Genomic DNA, 16,841 nt, shown 5'->3' on the forward strand with positions numbered 1-16,841 from the left:
TATTTCTATTATAGAAATGTGCAATTAATAGAAAGTCATATAAATAACTTTTAATATAAGAATTTCGACTCATACATACACAGAAGACAATGGTGCCAGTCTGAAGGTGAATTTCGAAGAAAACGATACTTCTGTCATATATTCCGTGTATTTAAATAATAATATACATTACCTTCGATTAATTAACAATTATTTTAATATTCTAACGCACTCTATTTATATTTAAGATTTTTTGAACGTTCCTGGGCAGTGATGACTTCGAAAATAAATGTTTCAACAATGTGACAATTAAACATTTGTTACCTAGCAGAATAAATTTCTGTAAAGTAGAGTAAATTTCTATGCGTGTCAGTCGAATAGATTTAATTAACAATCGATGATGACGTTCTCACGTGAATTTTATTTTAAAGTGGGACCATGATCTACGATATAAACTAATAAATTTAACAGGACGATGTATATTAACGTTAGATATTTCGATTTCTTTCCTGTGGGAAAAAAGTGAAAAGCGTGTTCGTGGTTCTTGGCACTTGAAGATAAGTCAAGCTTTGGATTACCTTTCTATGACTCCAGTGTCAACAAACTCGGCCCAATTTTAACGCCAGTTTCTTTCTCAAACCCTTGACCCTTCTAACGATCCGCATAATCATTAGGATAAGTCTTTTGTGACAAGAAAGTATGCGTTAATTTAGTCTTAAATATTAACTGAACGACGCTTAAGATGTTTTAATATCGTTTTATGTAAATCATGATTTATTGCTCTAATTTTAGTGTTTTTTAATTACACGTTTTTACATTTTTATTACGAATAACATGTACTTTTTTTTATGCATTAACAAGGTCATTACTACTGGGAGTATGTAGAGTGTAATTATTAGCACATAAATCATACGGTACTCGTGACAAAGTCAAAGAACGAATATTTTATGATCAAACGAACAAGAATTATATTTTGAAATTAGATCTCGTATTACAACGTTATATTATCGTGAACTTTAATAAAACTTTATTTAAAATATTTATCGAGATTTGTGATACAAATATGATATGATCAATTTTTTAAAATTATATTTCCATTTTTGTAAAAATAAAAAGAAAAGTAACTTTATTAATATTTTTACTATTCTTATTATAAAACTATATTGCAATTTTTATTAATTTTTATAATTACTTAAATAAAAATAATATTCACAATTAATTTATAAGTTCCAGCAAGGAATCCAATTTCATTTCTGTAATACCACAATAAAGAAATAATTCTTGCTATAGAAGATATCTTCTCACGTGATAATATCATCAGTCGATTTAATAATACATTTAAAATTTATTTATCTTACATTGATATATTATCAGAAATATATATTATCGTAAAACCTACAAATTTACTATTACCGGCAGCAGATATATAATCAAAGATGATCTACTATTATCGACAGAGAATAAAAACACAACTCTACTATTCCTAAAGTCAATAAAAACTAAAGGACAGTCTCAGAGTATATAAAGGTCTGATTACCTGAAAATTTATTTCTACTTATTATTTATATATGAAATATAAGTTATATAATCAAATATTCCTTGTAAAAATGACTGAACCATTAAATCTTGGTGCATTTGATCTGCGTCCAAAAAATCATGCAAAAACTGAAGTTTTGTTAGAAATAAAGAAAATGTCAATGCCTTTTGTATCATCAGATATAATTGAAAAGAGAAATGTAACAGCTTCCATATAAAAATACAGAGTTGTAAGGAATGAGTTGTTGAAAGGTTTCAGGTAAAGGAATACGACGATTAAGACATAGATGATCATTCGAATACACTAGTAAAAATCATCAAAACAAAAATGTTAAGTTAAAAAATATTTATTTATCTTGAGAAAAGTAAATTTACATAAGTACAAAGTGATATTTAAAGTGCAGTAATATTTAAAGATCCAATTTACTACGAGTTTAAATTTAAATATATAACTCATTGATAAGAATATTAAAAAATATACTATGCAAAAAAAAATTATTTTATCACGTCCGTATTAATAAAAAAAAAAATTCATTTTGTTATTAAAAGTATTTATATATACATTTGTATTTATCATGCTTCATAACATAATAAATTATTATTCATAAAATTACGCATATATTTAATATTAAAGTGTGAACGTACATTCGAGATTATAAGGTGAGAAGATTATCGTTCTTGTTAACTAAAAAGTTGATAATATTTCTCTTCTTGATACGAGATTTATAGAAAAAAAAAAAAAATGAGAATATTTAATAACTCAAATAACAGGGGTATACGATTAGTATATATAATCTGAAATGAATGCGAGCGATATTCCATTAAAAAAGAAAAAAAAATGAAAAGAAATGTTTTTCATCTATAACTATCAAAGATTTCGAGAAAGTCAATAACCGTTCGTTATCAGCAAGAAAAATGGTCGAACTTATGCATCGATCAAAAAAAAAAAAGGTCGTAAAAGAGAAAAGTCAAAGCTGATATCTCAATCTAACCCGATATCGGTCGCTAATGAATTTCTAACAGCGATTACGGATCCCATATTACGAAATTAGTTCGGATATTCGTCCCATTGAGCAAGAAAATGCTGGACCCGTATTTCCGAAGGTCATAAGTCACCAAAAAATGGGGCCTGGAGGGAAGAAAATATTACGTTACGTCCACCGTAAGAAGAAGAAAGAAACACAAAAAAAAATACATTTCTGATTAAAATTTTTTGTCTTTCTTACATGCTTGTAGGCTTTTCTCTCTCAGTTTTTTTTTCTTCTTCTAGTAAAATTGGATATAAATCTATTGATAATTAAAAATTTCTGTTAAAAATTAAAAGCTCGTTTATTCTACAATTTAAATGTCCTATTACAAATGACTATAATTACTTTTTATTTGATTATCTTAAGATTTTGTAACAGCAAACAAACGTTGCATTTCAAAGTATATATTTTAATTCTATCGAAATAAAAAGCATTCGTGATTTTTTTTTTTAGTATAAAAAATACTTTCAGGTATAACGCGAAGTGACATAAAGTATTTTAAACATTGTATCATCGTGTACAATTGCGAAATCATTCGAGAGGATACTTTCGATTGCCCTTTTGAATTTTAATATCTCTGTCTATGCGTGTTGCATTTTTGTTGTTATTTTGTTAGCAATTAGTACTATTTAAAATATAAAGATTAAGATTAAAAATAAGAAAAATAAAAAGAGAGAGAAAATCTCAGCGTAAAATATAGAAAGTCTAACTAATAAAGGAGTTTCTCTTATAAGTATTGGTATTAATCACTGCTATTATAGCGTTTAATCAACTTAATCGTTGAATAAACGACTCGACGTCAAACATTCGTTTATTTTCGAAGAAAAATAATAATAACAACGTTGGTATTCAATCGAGTATCATATTATGTACGATTTAGCAATAATCTTTTCGTTGTTGTTTCAAATAATCATTGATAATATTAAATTCTCTTACGTATTTGTATAAAATATTCTGAGAAAGTATGGAACAAGAGAACTCATAATTTTTTTCTATTATACAATTAATAAAAATCTATACATAAAAATATTATAATCAAAATTCTGATAAAAGTAATGTAAATCAATTTCGAAACAATGATAAAACATTACTCATATTATAAAATAATTAAATATTACAATAATATAATATTAATTACTTACAAAAAATATAATGATAATAATAATAACATATATAACATGTGTTATCACATTAAAAAAGACGCACATAATAAACACATAAATAAAAGCACGATAAAAAAAAATTTTTTCAGATAAAATAAGACGTCAGAAAAGGGTGAATCAAGAGATGACTGGTCGATGATATTTCAAACATACGCATCTTTTATCGATTAGATCGAAAAATCGTCGAGGAAAAAAAGAATTCCTGAGCAAGAAAGAGAAGGGGGAAAAATATTTACCTCTGTATTTTCTTTTTACTTTGTTTATTTTTTAATTTTCATTCCTGTTTTTTTTATCTTTATCTCTTCAACGTTGGGGTATCGCTATTATCTCGATATCTCAGCTGGTAGCATCAACCAAGAGTTTTTTCTTTTGGTTAGCGTGTGGAGCGTGCACCAGGGGGTAGGCCCAGGGTGGTCCAATTTGTCTGCTGGTTCGATATTATTACGAGCTCATCCTTAATAATACGGCTTGGGCCACGTCACTCTATCTCTTTCTCTCTCTCTCTCACTTTCATGTTGAGAAGACGAGATGATTCGATCAGTTAAATTATTCCTTTGCTGCATTTGTCATCTCGTTCATCGTTGATAGCATCATTTTTTTCTTCCAACTCAGGTACACAGTTCTTTTTTTTTTTTTTGATTACATTTTTGTTCGTTCGTTTGTAATTCTATGTCAATGTTAATAAAATATTAATTGTTTTCTTTTTAGGGTAACCGTCGATTTATTCAAATAATTTAGCGAACAATTAAAAAATTTGTTGTTAATTTTCATTTCATTATTTAGTGTTTTCGTATTATATTGGAAAATTCATTATTTTATTTAAAAATTAATCATGTTAGTCATATTAAATGAGAATATCAAATTGTTTACTGTAAGAGAGTCGAATAATACGATTATTTGTTAAATGACTTCATTTGAAAATTTCCTATGTGTAGAAGATACATTTAAAATTATGTTATGGCAATCATTAATTAAAAGGAAAAATGACTAATAAAATGATTTGTTATTACATATTAGATATGAGTTCTCGCTGTTAATCAATCCGTATTGCATATGGGTTTGATTATTTTTCAATGGAAGTTAAAATATCTAATGCAAGATATATTGGTGTTGATTAAACTAATTAAAAAACAAAACAAAAATAAAAATAATAAAAAAATACGAGTAAGATCTTTCAATACGTAAAAATGTACTCGTTAAAAGCCGGTCGTAAGTTTATTTTCTTTTTTTTTATTTAGTTTATTGTAAACAACTTATGCATGTACGTAAGTATTTCCACATAATTATGGCTGATAAAAATAGAATGTCATTGAAAATTGCTGAGATTGTTTAATCGTTTCGTTTGAGATTACATGCTTGAACATTATAATTTGCGCGCTTGTTTGTATGCGTGTGTTTATTTTTTTTATAATCGGAGATAAAATATAATTATAAATGAACTCATAATTAGATGCAAATATATGAAAAGTATATGATTATTTTTAATAAAGATATTACAATATCATTGAAAATAAATATTAACCTATTTTATCAATGTTTAAATTAATTCATATTATTTAAATTATATAGCAATTTAATTATTAAACAATACTATAAATTCTTTTAATTATATAAACTTATTTGTTAGTATTTTTACACATAATTAAATATACCCAGATATTTGTTTATAAAACAAACAATTTATTCCATTTAATTATCTTATTATTATAATATTAATTTTATTCTTAAAATATTTTACTTCTACGAATAGAAAGAAAAAAAGAACAAATGTTTATTCACAAAGAGTGAATAAAAAATCGATTTAATCATGCAATTAATATCATTCCAGTATACAATAACAAGAAAATACGAAGGAGAGAAGAAAAAGAAAGGTCGAAGAAGAAATAAAGAGAAATAAATTCATAGAACAATTTACTAGACTCCCACTTTAATCTTCAAGATTCCGTAATTTCCAAGTTCGTAGGCAAATGGATTAAAGGAAGACGAGAAAGATAAGTGTAAAGAGCGTTGATAGAACTTGTGGAAACGAGGATCGCGATTACGTAAACGCGGATATCTCGGTGAAAAGAGGGGAAGAGGAGGAGAGAGTTAACTTGGTCCATGATTATGAAGAAAAGATAGAGAGAGAGAGAGAAAGAAAAAGAGGGGAGGAGTTGGTGAGGGTTAGGGTGAGGGGTAGACAGGGGGGTTGAGATTTGAGTATATGTCTTGTTAGTAGACGATAACGTCTTATCTAAACGATTTAGACATGAATTACACAAGCAAGAATAACATTTATGTTTCATCATGAGATTTTATGAGAATGAAAATAAAGAGAAAGAGATAATGATATATAAATTTTTTTTTTTTTTATAAATCTGTTGCTTATGGTTGTTTTCTACAGGCCTATTGTTTCTCTTTTTTTTTGTTCTAAGCTTCATTTATCTCTCTCCTTTCTTTTTATGTTTTTCTTAATTTACTTCTCATTAATATATATTTTTCTCCCCCCATTATCTAGCAATACAAATTTCTTATCATTTCTATGCTGGCAACTCGTTAGTTTTGTCCTTATCGTTAACACATTAACCCCGAAAGATGCATTATCTTTGTTATTAAGGTGTTGGTATAGTATATAACCTTTTCGATAATTCGTTCTTCGCATAGTTCAGATGAACACGCATGTGACTACTTGGTGGTCTTTCACGTTTCACTTCGTTATCGATATTTTATGATCATGTGCAATCGATAGGAATACTTTATTTTAATTCTAAAAAAAGATCTCTCTTCGGAGATGAGATTACCGATGTTTATTTCGAAATTTTCTGCTTGATTTATTAATAGACCGTGTATGCGTAATGAATTTTTGTTTATTTTTGTAATTTAATGAGATATTTTTTTAATGTATCGCATTCAAATAATAAGATTATTTATGAATTGATATTATTATGATTATTATTATTATTATTATGAATTATTGTGATTTCTTATGACGTGTGTTTTGTGCTCGTAAAAATGTCAAATCAATTGATCAAATTGAATGTGTTTTTTTTTTTTTTAAATTAGACGAACGATTTCTATAAACTAGGACGATGTTTAAAGAACACTCTCTTGTTAAATCTTACCTACCAAGAGGGAAACATCGTTTTTTATTAAACTGAACAACAAGGTAAACGAAAAAGGCAAAAGAAAGTATAGAAAAATAATATAAATCTAACGGACAGAATTGGAGCAACGTAAGGAAGTTAACTTGACAAGTTTACACGAACACTCTTGATGATAAACGTCTCGAGCCAATAATCGGAAAGAAGAATTTTATAAAGATAAAAATATAGAGGGGCAAAAAAATATATATATTATCTCTAAAAAGGGTCACGTACCATCGTAATATCGATCATATATGTATTTTTATTTAATCAAAAAGAAATAAAAAATTAAATACAAAGTGTCCTACTAAGTGCTGATCGAAAAAAGAAAATAAAGATTACGTCACAAAGGATTTAAATTATTATTTATTAACTTAACCCTGACGAAGGAGTGAAAGGATTGGGATGAGGGAGGAGGGTCAATAAAAAGTAAAAAACTATAACTCAACTATATTTCACATTAATCAAAAAGAAGAAATAAAAAATTAACAGCAAAGTGTCCAACAGCATCGATTTAAAATCATATTTATTAAAGTAACATGCCAGGAGGAGTGAAATGTGGACAATAAAAAGTTTCAAATTGTATAGATGAAAAGAGAAGGAGGTAGACGACGATACTAATCGAGGTCCCAACGAGTCGTACTTTTAAATATCCCCATGAGCAGACGTGAAAACATCTCCATTTCGTAGTCGGGTCGGCGGTGGCCGTTTGGAATTCATAAGAGAATAATGTTGGACGAACGAAAATTAATTTAATTTGTTGGAGAAAAAAAAGGAGGGAAGAAACGGAGACAGAGAACCGAACCATAGAAAAAAAAACTAAAATAAAAAGATGAGAAAAAAAAAAGACAGAGAGAGGGAGAGAGAGGAGTAGACAAAGAGAATAGATTTTTTTGAAGAAGAAGAAAAGAGAGAGAAATAGAGAGAGAGGGAACAAGGAACCTAGGCTGGTTAGCGAGTGGGGCCTTATGGCCCCCTGCTGTGTAAAATATAGCGGGCCAGTTCGTTCAAAAGGCGCTGCTCTGTCTCCACCGTGGACTCCTTGCCGGGGCACTGAAACTTTACCTCCCATAATTGATACGAATGTCTTTTCGTACCGGGCTCGAACATCGCAAGGCTATTTAGTCTCTTTCTATATTTTTCTTGGTGTTCATTTTTCTTCGTAGCTTTTACTCTTTCGGAATCTCGTTCGAGAACAATACTGGATAGATTATCAATGTTTCTCTTTTTTTTCTTTCTTTGGGGTAGTGGGATTTTTCTTGAATTCTACCGGAAAATTGTCACAAACACAAATACACACACACACACATATATATATTATAGATTATTTCTTATGAAATTTTCTTTTTCGTTGAATTTTTGATCTTACAATTTCATGGATTTTAGTTTAGCATTATGGATGATGAAAAATTTGTATCAATGATTTATTGAAATCGTTCCAGTTAAATGAGTTAAATATTTGTTGATTTAAGAATCGTTACAAAGATAAATCGTCAAAAGATTTCTATAACTATCGTAAGAAATGCCTAATAAAATTTTGAAACAATTTAAAATCATCGTACACATTTCAATTTCAAAAAGTAATACAAATAACCTATATGATCACGTTAATTTAGATTTCTTAGATAATTTTCCCGTAATTTAATTAGCGACTTTTAAGGAATCGTAAAACTGAAGTAGTAAAAATAAGAAGAGAAAAGAGGTTGCTCTTCTCTCCGAGTGGTATCAGTTTCCGAGAGTAGACTTCCGTGGATCAGTTAACTCCGATTTCCGTTGATTTTATTTCATTTTTTTTTCTTAACAATACCAAGTCTTGGGAGTTTAAATCCAGATTTTTTTTTTCAATGGGGTTTGTGTATTTGGATTCTCGTGATTGTCGTTGTTCTGCACAGTCGGCACACTCGCGGAAGAATTAATTAGCCGATCGCGCGCGCCGGTGGTGGGCCCGAAATCGCTGGTACCAGTGAAAGAGAAAGAAAGAAATAAAGAAACAAAGAGAGAAAGAGAGAGAAAGAGAACGTAAGGTAAACTCCATGGTGGCTACTGGTTAATAGCAAGCGGTAGAACGAGCCACTGGTAATTAGTAGGTACCTACCGATCAGCATCTGCAAGGTGAACGAGCATTACCATGCTTAATGAGCCCTCGACGAGAAGAGGAAAGACAAAACCGGACAAAGAGACCTTAACAAGAGAAAGATAGTAAGAAAGAGAGAGAAAGAGAGAGAGAGAGAGAGAAAAGGACACACGCGAATCTCGTACTCGGTGTGCAGGGATTTCACCTCAGCCGTGTTCTATCGCCGTTCGATCGAACTCGGAGTCAGCGCGTTCCTGGTGCAATCGAATCGCGCGAAACCCCCGACGCTTCTTCCTTCGACCATTTCGATCGACCTCTTCTTTTGTATACACTCCTTTACGTGTTTTATCACCTACCAATACAATATTCGAATATTTTGGTCAACGATTATTCCAGGGATTTGTAAGAATGATCAGTTGGCATAATTTTTGATAATATTTAAAATTAGTTTTTGTGATTGCTTTTTTTTAAATAATATTCACAACAATTTGGGGTATTTTATGAATTATAAATAATATTAGAAATTTTTGTTTATGGTGGTATCATAAAAATATTTTTTAACAAGAAATAAATTATTACATTACTAACAGCATCGACTATCAATATTTTCTTGGATTATTTAAGAGTTGATGCGATTTAAAAAAAAAAAGAGACTACAAAAATGAAAGAGGTTAAAGGAATGGTTTAGGATTTAAGAGGGTGGAGTTTGAAAAAAATGGTGCATACAGAAGAATCGGCAGCAAGAGTGAAGGTATACCTACCATTCAGCATCATCCACTATCCACCACCACCATCACCACAACCACCAGCAACACTATTGGGACTAAAGGCACCACCAAAGTCGGTGCTTCGCCAGAAAGATTACGATCTAAGTATCCCCAGAAACAAATGCCGAATGCAACTCTCCCATTGCCTGCCTTCCTTTGTCGGCTTCGAGAGTTCTACCCTGGTTGCTGGTACCAACACCTGCGCGAAGAATCAGGCCCACGTCGTCTCGTTGCAAACTACTCCCTCCTTCCTTCCCCACTTACTTTTAGTTCCTCTTATATCGTGTGCATTGGCCTGTCATAGAAAGTAGTTATTGATTGCTCGATATAAGAAAGCAAACACGAAACCGATACTTTGGTATTTTTGTTCACTTGGTTTTAAATAAAGTTAAGTTGATACATTTGTCTGGATTATCGATTGTTTAATTTTTCTGATAAGGTGAACACAATTTTTTTTTGATCGTTTTATTGTTTAAGTTAGGATTATTAGAATGATTTTTAGAATGCATCATACTTGGTAATATTTTGTAAGTATATTTGAATAGTATAGGTAAGTATAAGAATCAATAGACTGTTAACTCGATTTAAGTGATACTTCAAAGATCAACAAGTATGAAGACGTAACTACTTATATTCTGAAGAACACTGAATGATTTAACTATTTACTATTCAATATAATGTTCACGTGGCACGTTTCAAGTTTACTCGTAATCTTTTTCTTCTAGCTACCTGGGTAATTCAATAATCCTGTAAAATCCCATTACGAATTCGCAAAAGAAGTTGAAGATTGTCTCGTTTCGAAACCACAAATGTCGTCTGTCAGTATTGAGCCGTCAAACAAGTATCGTTGCTCGAGTGAAGTGGCTCTTTTCATAAGAGTTTCAGAGAATGCTTGAATAAAGGAAGGTGGAGGAGGTGTAACGAAAGGGACAGAAAAGTAGATATACTTTTGGGATGCAGGGACTGGACCAACTCCAAGGCCCTTAGAATTGTGTGTGAGTTCTTGAAGAAGTCAGGTGAGAGGAAAAAAAGTAAAAGAAGAAAAAAATGGTATTGGAATCATGGGAAAATCGTATCCCTCATGTATAGAAAGATCAGTGAGGTTAATGAAATCATGTCCAGGACATTTCCCCGTGTGGAAGTCAAGTTGGAATCAAGTGAGTTGAAGAAGGTAAATTTTCTGGATGATCGAGCCCATCAAAAGGATTTACTCGGAGAATAACAGGTATACATATAGTATATATATACATATATAAAAATATATTATATAAATATAAATGTGTGGGTGTGTGTGTGATCAGTTGAATCCCGAGGACAATGGGCACCGTTTTCGAAGAAAAATGGTATTTTAACTCGCCACCAAGAAATCTTTTCTCCTACTTAATCCGAAAGAAGCGACGACGCTTATTTCTGACTTGGTAATTTGTTTTTTCTAACTCGCACCAGGTGGGCGGGGCGGGAAAATTAAATTTTTCGACTTACCATTTAGATTTATCGGTGACCAAAGGGGATCGTTTGTCATCGTTAAAATAATTCCCTTTTACTAGTAAGTTTCTTCCTCCTACCTTTCTTCTCTCTTTCTTTTCACTACAGGTACATATCTCGCGAGTAGATGGAATTCCAACAGACGAAGATTCTTCGATGCTTTACGACACCTCTCAGGTAAGCCCCTTGGTGTCTCTTAGCTTTTTACAAAACGTCCGCTCATCTTTGTTCGTTTCAAGATATACCAACTAGTTCTAGAAGCATTCGAAAAGGAATTTTAGATTGGATGTTGGAATGATTTTTATTCTCTATCTTTCTCTCAATCTCTATCTATCTCTTTTTCTTTCTTTCTTACAGGTGTTCACTTCTTTTAATAGATAGAGAAGGTACTTATACTCGATAGTTAACTCATTCGATTGATCTTCATCGAGTTGTCGTCGTAGCACGTATTTACTTCTCCCCATAAAAGTTCTGTAATTGGTTAGATCGGTCAGATAATTGACCGGAGGCAATAAAATTGCTTACCTATCATCAACCGACTCGCTAATTATGTCGCGAGCGGTAACCGCAACTGTTCCTCCATTGGAAACTGTTATACCTACACGTTGTCTTGATCGATGACCACGGGCTTGGCTAAACGGTCCAACGTAATCGTTCCTTCTCGTCATTAATATCCGATATGCCACTAATACAATGTCCTAATCTCGATGAGACCGAATATCATGACAGTTTGCTGTATTACCGAATGAAAATCTTTGACAATTCGACATACACTTGTGTTCTAAATAACTAAATATATAAATTATTATGAAAATATCAAAGATGAAAATATAGTCAGTAATTTTTGGTTGAGCATTATAGTTCAATAGCCAAATATAACCAAAATTTCCAAAAAGATTGTCCTTTTGAAGCTTCTTTCAAATTAACAACACATGGCTTTTCGGATCGGGTCACCCAATCCATTTACTAACCATGTCCATCGTTATTTAACTTTAATGATCATAAGAAAAACTAGTTTTTTTTAAACATGATTAGGCCTAACATCATTATCGTATTATTTCAAATAATTTGGTTCACATTTATTTAAAGGAACGTAAAGTAAATTTTTGGATGGAATTTGTTTCACAGTGGTAGTAGCAAAAGAGCCCGTCGCTATGCTAGTTGGTTGGGTCGTAACGAAGAACAATAGCCAGCGGCCTAATGCCAATTAGCGTGGTGCATCACTCATTAGGGAACTAACATCGTTAGACCCACCTGCGTTAGAACGAACAACGTAGTCTAAAGCACCCTCACTCACTCATTCACTCACTCACTAACTCACTAACTCACTCACTCATTCGTTCAACTTCTCTTTCTCATCAACCTACCTAAGTCCTTCGAACTATACTTCGTTCTCGTCTAGCATGAGAGATAAGCGATCTCCATTGTCATTTGTTTGTCTAACTTAGCGGATTAGAGCCAGTCATTCGCGTCAAAGGTTGCCGCCGGTATACATGATCGTTTAACGATATCTAAGATTAGAAAGAAAGAAAGGGAAGATTGAATTCGTTGGTTGGCAGCCCACCCTTGAGTATATCTTTCCGAAAGAGTAATTAATCCCTTTGAATGATGTAGGATCGTTCGTTCCCCTTTTCACAACGATTTTCGGGCTCTAACGATGACATCTCACTTATTGTTTGTTTGATAAGATAGTATTTAGTTTCAATCAACAAGATTTGTCAGGTATATATATATATACCTATATATAGCAAATAATATTCCAGAAGCGATTTTTCATTTCTGGTTCATTTATCTTCATTAATTAAAAAGGTAGAAAAATGTTCTCTTTCCTATTTAAAATAATATTATTTAAAGTTCATTTAATTGTTTAACTAATAAAACATTTTAATCAACGTAATTAAATCTAATTACATTCTTATTTAATATTTTTTTAATTAAATAAAATACTATTTGAATACTTCCATAGCCGGTATTTGTTAAAAACATTTATCTATGATATCAACATGATATCACTGATTACGGTATACATAGTTTTCAATATGAAAATATTATCTTATTTGTTATTTTATTTTCTAAGGAAATATGATAGTCCACCAATGAGTTAGGAAATATGATAGATTTTTTTTTTTGTAAACCGTTCGATGGATCCTTATCGAAGTTGAATCCTCAGAAGCAAGGATTTACGAGGCGTCGTTGGGTAAGAAACGACAAGGGGGCGGTCGTCAGACGTGGAGGCGTGGTGAGTTTCTAATGATAGGATACCGCGAACGCACGTTAATTCACGCCGCCTTTAAATCGCCCTGTTATGCTATCCAGAGAAAGAGAGAGAGAGAGTGAGAAAAAGAAAGAAACAAACATCTAAGATGTGAAGGAGAAGTTGGAGGATGAGATGCCTTCGAGTTCGCGCTATTTCGCGACGATCGGAGAAACGTATTACGATTTATGGCCGACGGGATCGTTACTTTTTTCTTCGAACTCGAGAAGGAGTCCCTGTGTATAAAGGAACAAGAGAAACTTAAGAGAATATTCAAAAGTTCAGAGAGAAAGAGAAAGAGAGAGAGAGAGAGTAAAATTAGAATGATCTTGGGATAGGTTCGAACTATGATCACAAATTTCTTAGAAAAATATTCTATGAACGTTTTTATGTTTTATTTTTGTATTATTATTATTATTATTATTATTATTATTATTATTATTATTATTATTATTATTATTATTATTATTATTTATTATTGTATATTAAATTATTTCAATTATTATATTGCATGAAAAGTTTATATTTTTTTTTATATTCAATTTATATTTGTAAATCAGTACCAGAGATATTTTTAATTATTATTATTATTACTACAAATTATATTCTATTTTTAATTTTTAATTTAATTGTATTTCTTTATATGTAGACATTAATAATACATAGAGACAAGTATATCTAATCGATTAATAGTTTTATTGTTAATTAATAAAACGGTAATATAAATCTTTCGATAGAATATTTACAACAGTTAAAATATTGCCAATAAAAATAACAAAAAACGTTTACCAATCAAAAACTATATAGAAAACACATAATTGAAACTATTCTCAAAGAGAAAGGATGAAATTCTTTATACCAATCTTAAAATAATCGAACGATAAATCAGAGAAAGAGAGAGAAAGAGAGTTCGATTGGCCTTTTGAAAATTAAGTATAAAAATAATAAAAATCAAAATACTTAGTATAGAGAGGTGTACTCTTTTAAATTCCTTATTATTCCTAGTGTCTCATCCTCCGAGACGTAAATGGAGCGAAAGCGAATGATCGAGATTGAAATTTCACGATTAGAGCAGTTGATCACGGGTGCTTGAATACACACAGTTATCTCCTACACATTTATACAATAAATAGAAAATCACGAACAAACAAACATGCACGTTCACATATATAAGCATATACATATACATTACAAATAAACAGATAGATAAACTTAGAAGATCAAGCTTGTTGCATTCTAAATTCAATCTCATTTTACTAATTACCTTTCTACGATAGAAATAGTTATATGTTACACCACACGATCGACGAATTCATGGTAAAATTGATCTCGTGGCTTTGCGGTTGGATCTATGGTCGCCATCTTTTCGCGGTATACGTCGTTTCCGCGACATATCTCTCTCTCATACACACATATACACTCATTTGATTTCATTTTCTCTCATTCTTTAGCTCATCCCGTCGTGCAGGATCTTCGGTATTATACATATACTTTTTCTTCGAATTCAAATATGCCGCGCGCGATCTGTTCTTTCTGTAAAAAGGGCTCACAACAGTTCTATATAGAAATAAAATAAAGAAAGAAAGAGATAGAAGAAGAAGAGGAAAAAGAAGAAGAAGAATAAGGATAAAACGAAAAGAACAAAAATGAAAAAAAAGGTAGAAGATCTTTCGTTCTCTCTTTTTCTCTCTCATAGCCGGTCTCTCGCAAGAGAAGCACGGTTACACGGCGTTACTCGTAAATACGTTGCTCCGAAAGCATCACGGCCGATACAAAGAGGCCACGACGTCTCAATCCAAGCACTCCTTGGAGGGTCCGCATGGTACGTAGTTACATGTTCTTTCTCTCTCTCTCTCTTTTTCTCTCCCTACCCTCCCACCTAACCCCCCTTCTTCCCCATCTCTCTTTCTCTCTCTCTTTCACGGAATCTTCGTTGGTTGGTTGGTTGGTTCGACGTTCAGATCGCAGCCCCCTTTCGCGAACGTCCTGCACGCTTTCGCGAAAGGGGTACCACACACCGGGCCTCACAGATCACCCCGCTATCTTACTGAGCAGATCTTTCTCCTCCAGTTCGGTATACACACACTGTGTGTCCTTATGAAAGAAAGAAAGAAAGCAAGAAAGAAAGAAAGAAAGAAAGAAAGAAAGAGAGAGAGAGAGAGAGAGAGAGAGAGAGAGTGGTTGGTGTTGGAGGAGGGGGTGGCTTTTTCTACTCTCCTCTTCTCTCTTCTCTTCTTTTCCTCTTCTTCTTCCTCTGTTCTCTTATGCTTCTTCTTCTTCTTCTTGTTCTTCTTCTTCTTTCTTACTACCTTCCTTTAGCAAGAGGTATAATACTCGATGCTGTTCTTCTACTACTACTATTACTACTACTACTACTACTACTACTACTACTACTACTACTACTACTAGCTTGATACTTTTCTTTTACTTTTTCTCTGTCTTCTTCCTCTAACTTCGTCCTTTCGAGGGACGAAGGAAGGACGCCATCTTGGTATTGGTGATGGTTGTGGTGGTGGTGATGGTGGTGGTGATGGTGGTGCACGTGTTGCAGAGAAAATTTATATTTCACCCGATCGAATTTATTAGAATGAACGTTTCAGGTCTTTCCTATCGATGCTGAGGTATACTACTTTTTTTAAATTTTTATATTTTATTATAGTTACAATAATGTGAATATTTATTTTAGTGTATAATATTTTTCTTGATTATTTTATTCAGAATTTTCTAATTACGATTGATTATACTTGGATATGTTTAGATTTGAACGAAAAACGTTCTGAAGTAAAAAAATTATTTTCATTTTTTATTTAATAAGCCGATTATTAGTCTAATCGGTTGATTCTACAAAACGAAATGGACAGATATTTGATCAAATATGTAGTTTGGTTGAAAAATTTTCAGCTTCAATAAAACAATTTTCTGTTCTATTTAATTTTAATAAAAATAAATTTCAATTAAATGAATGATTGAACAAAATATTGTTTCTATATTGGCTAAGACTCGTAAATTATCGTATCATTTATTATTGAACGATCCATAAAAATTGTTTATATTTAATTTTGTTAAACATAATTATTAGCAAAAATTTATATAATATGAATATAAATATAAAATTAAATTACTAATTATTCACAGTTCTTTATATAAATGTTTGTACATTATTTTCTGGATAGATTTTATTTGCGATAATATAGTAATAAAAATTAACAAATAAGTTAATCAAACGGATTAACATAAATAAGCTTAAAGATTTGGAAAGAAAAAGAAAAGGCTTATTAAAATACTTTGGCGGATTCTTTTCTACTTTGAATGATACGCTGTAAAAACTGTTCGGCATCGTCGTTATCGCGATTTATATACCGTCGAATACGATTCGTATCGGTGGAGGCACTTAACAAACGCCGATGATCGCCCGTTAAAGGACTCACAAGCG

Source organism: Polistes dominula, unplaced genomic scaffold (genome assembly GCF_049000335.1).
Source record: "Polistes dominula isolate Pdom_NZ unplaced genomic scaffold, Pdom_raw_medaka contig_20, whole genome shotgun sequence".
Taxonomy (NCBI): Eukaryota; Metazoa; Arthropoda; class Insecta; order Hymenoptera; family Vespidae; genus Polistes; species Polistes dominula.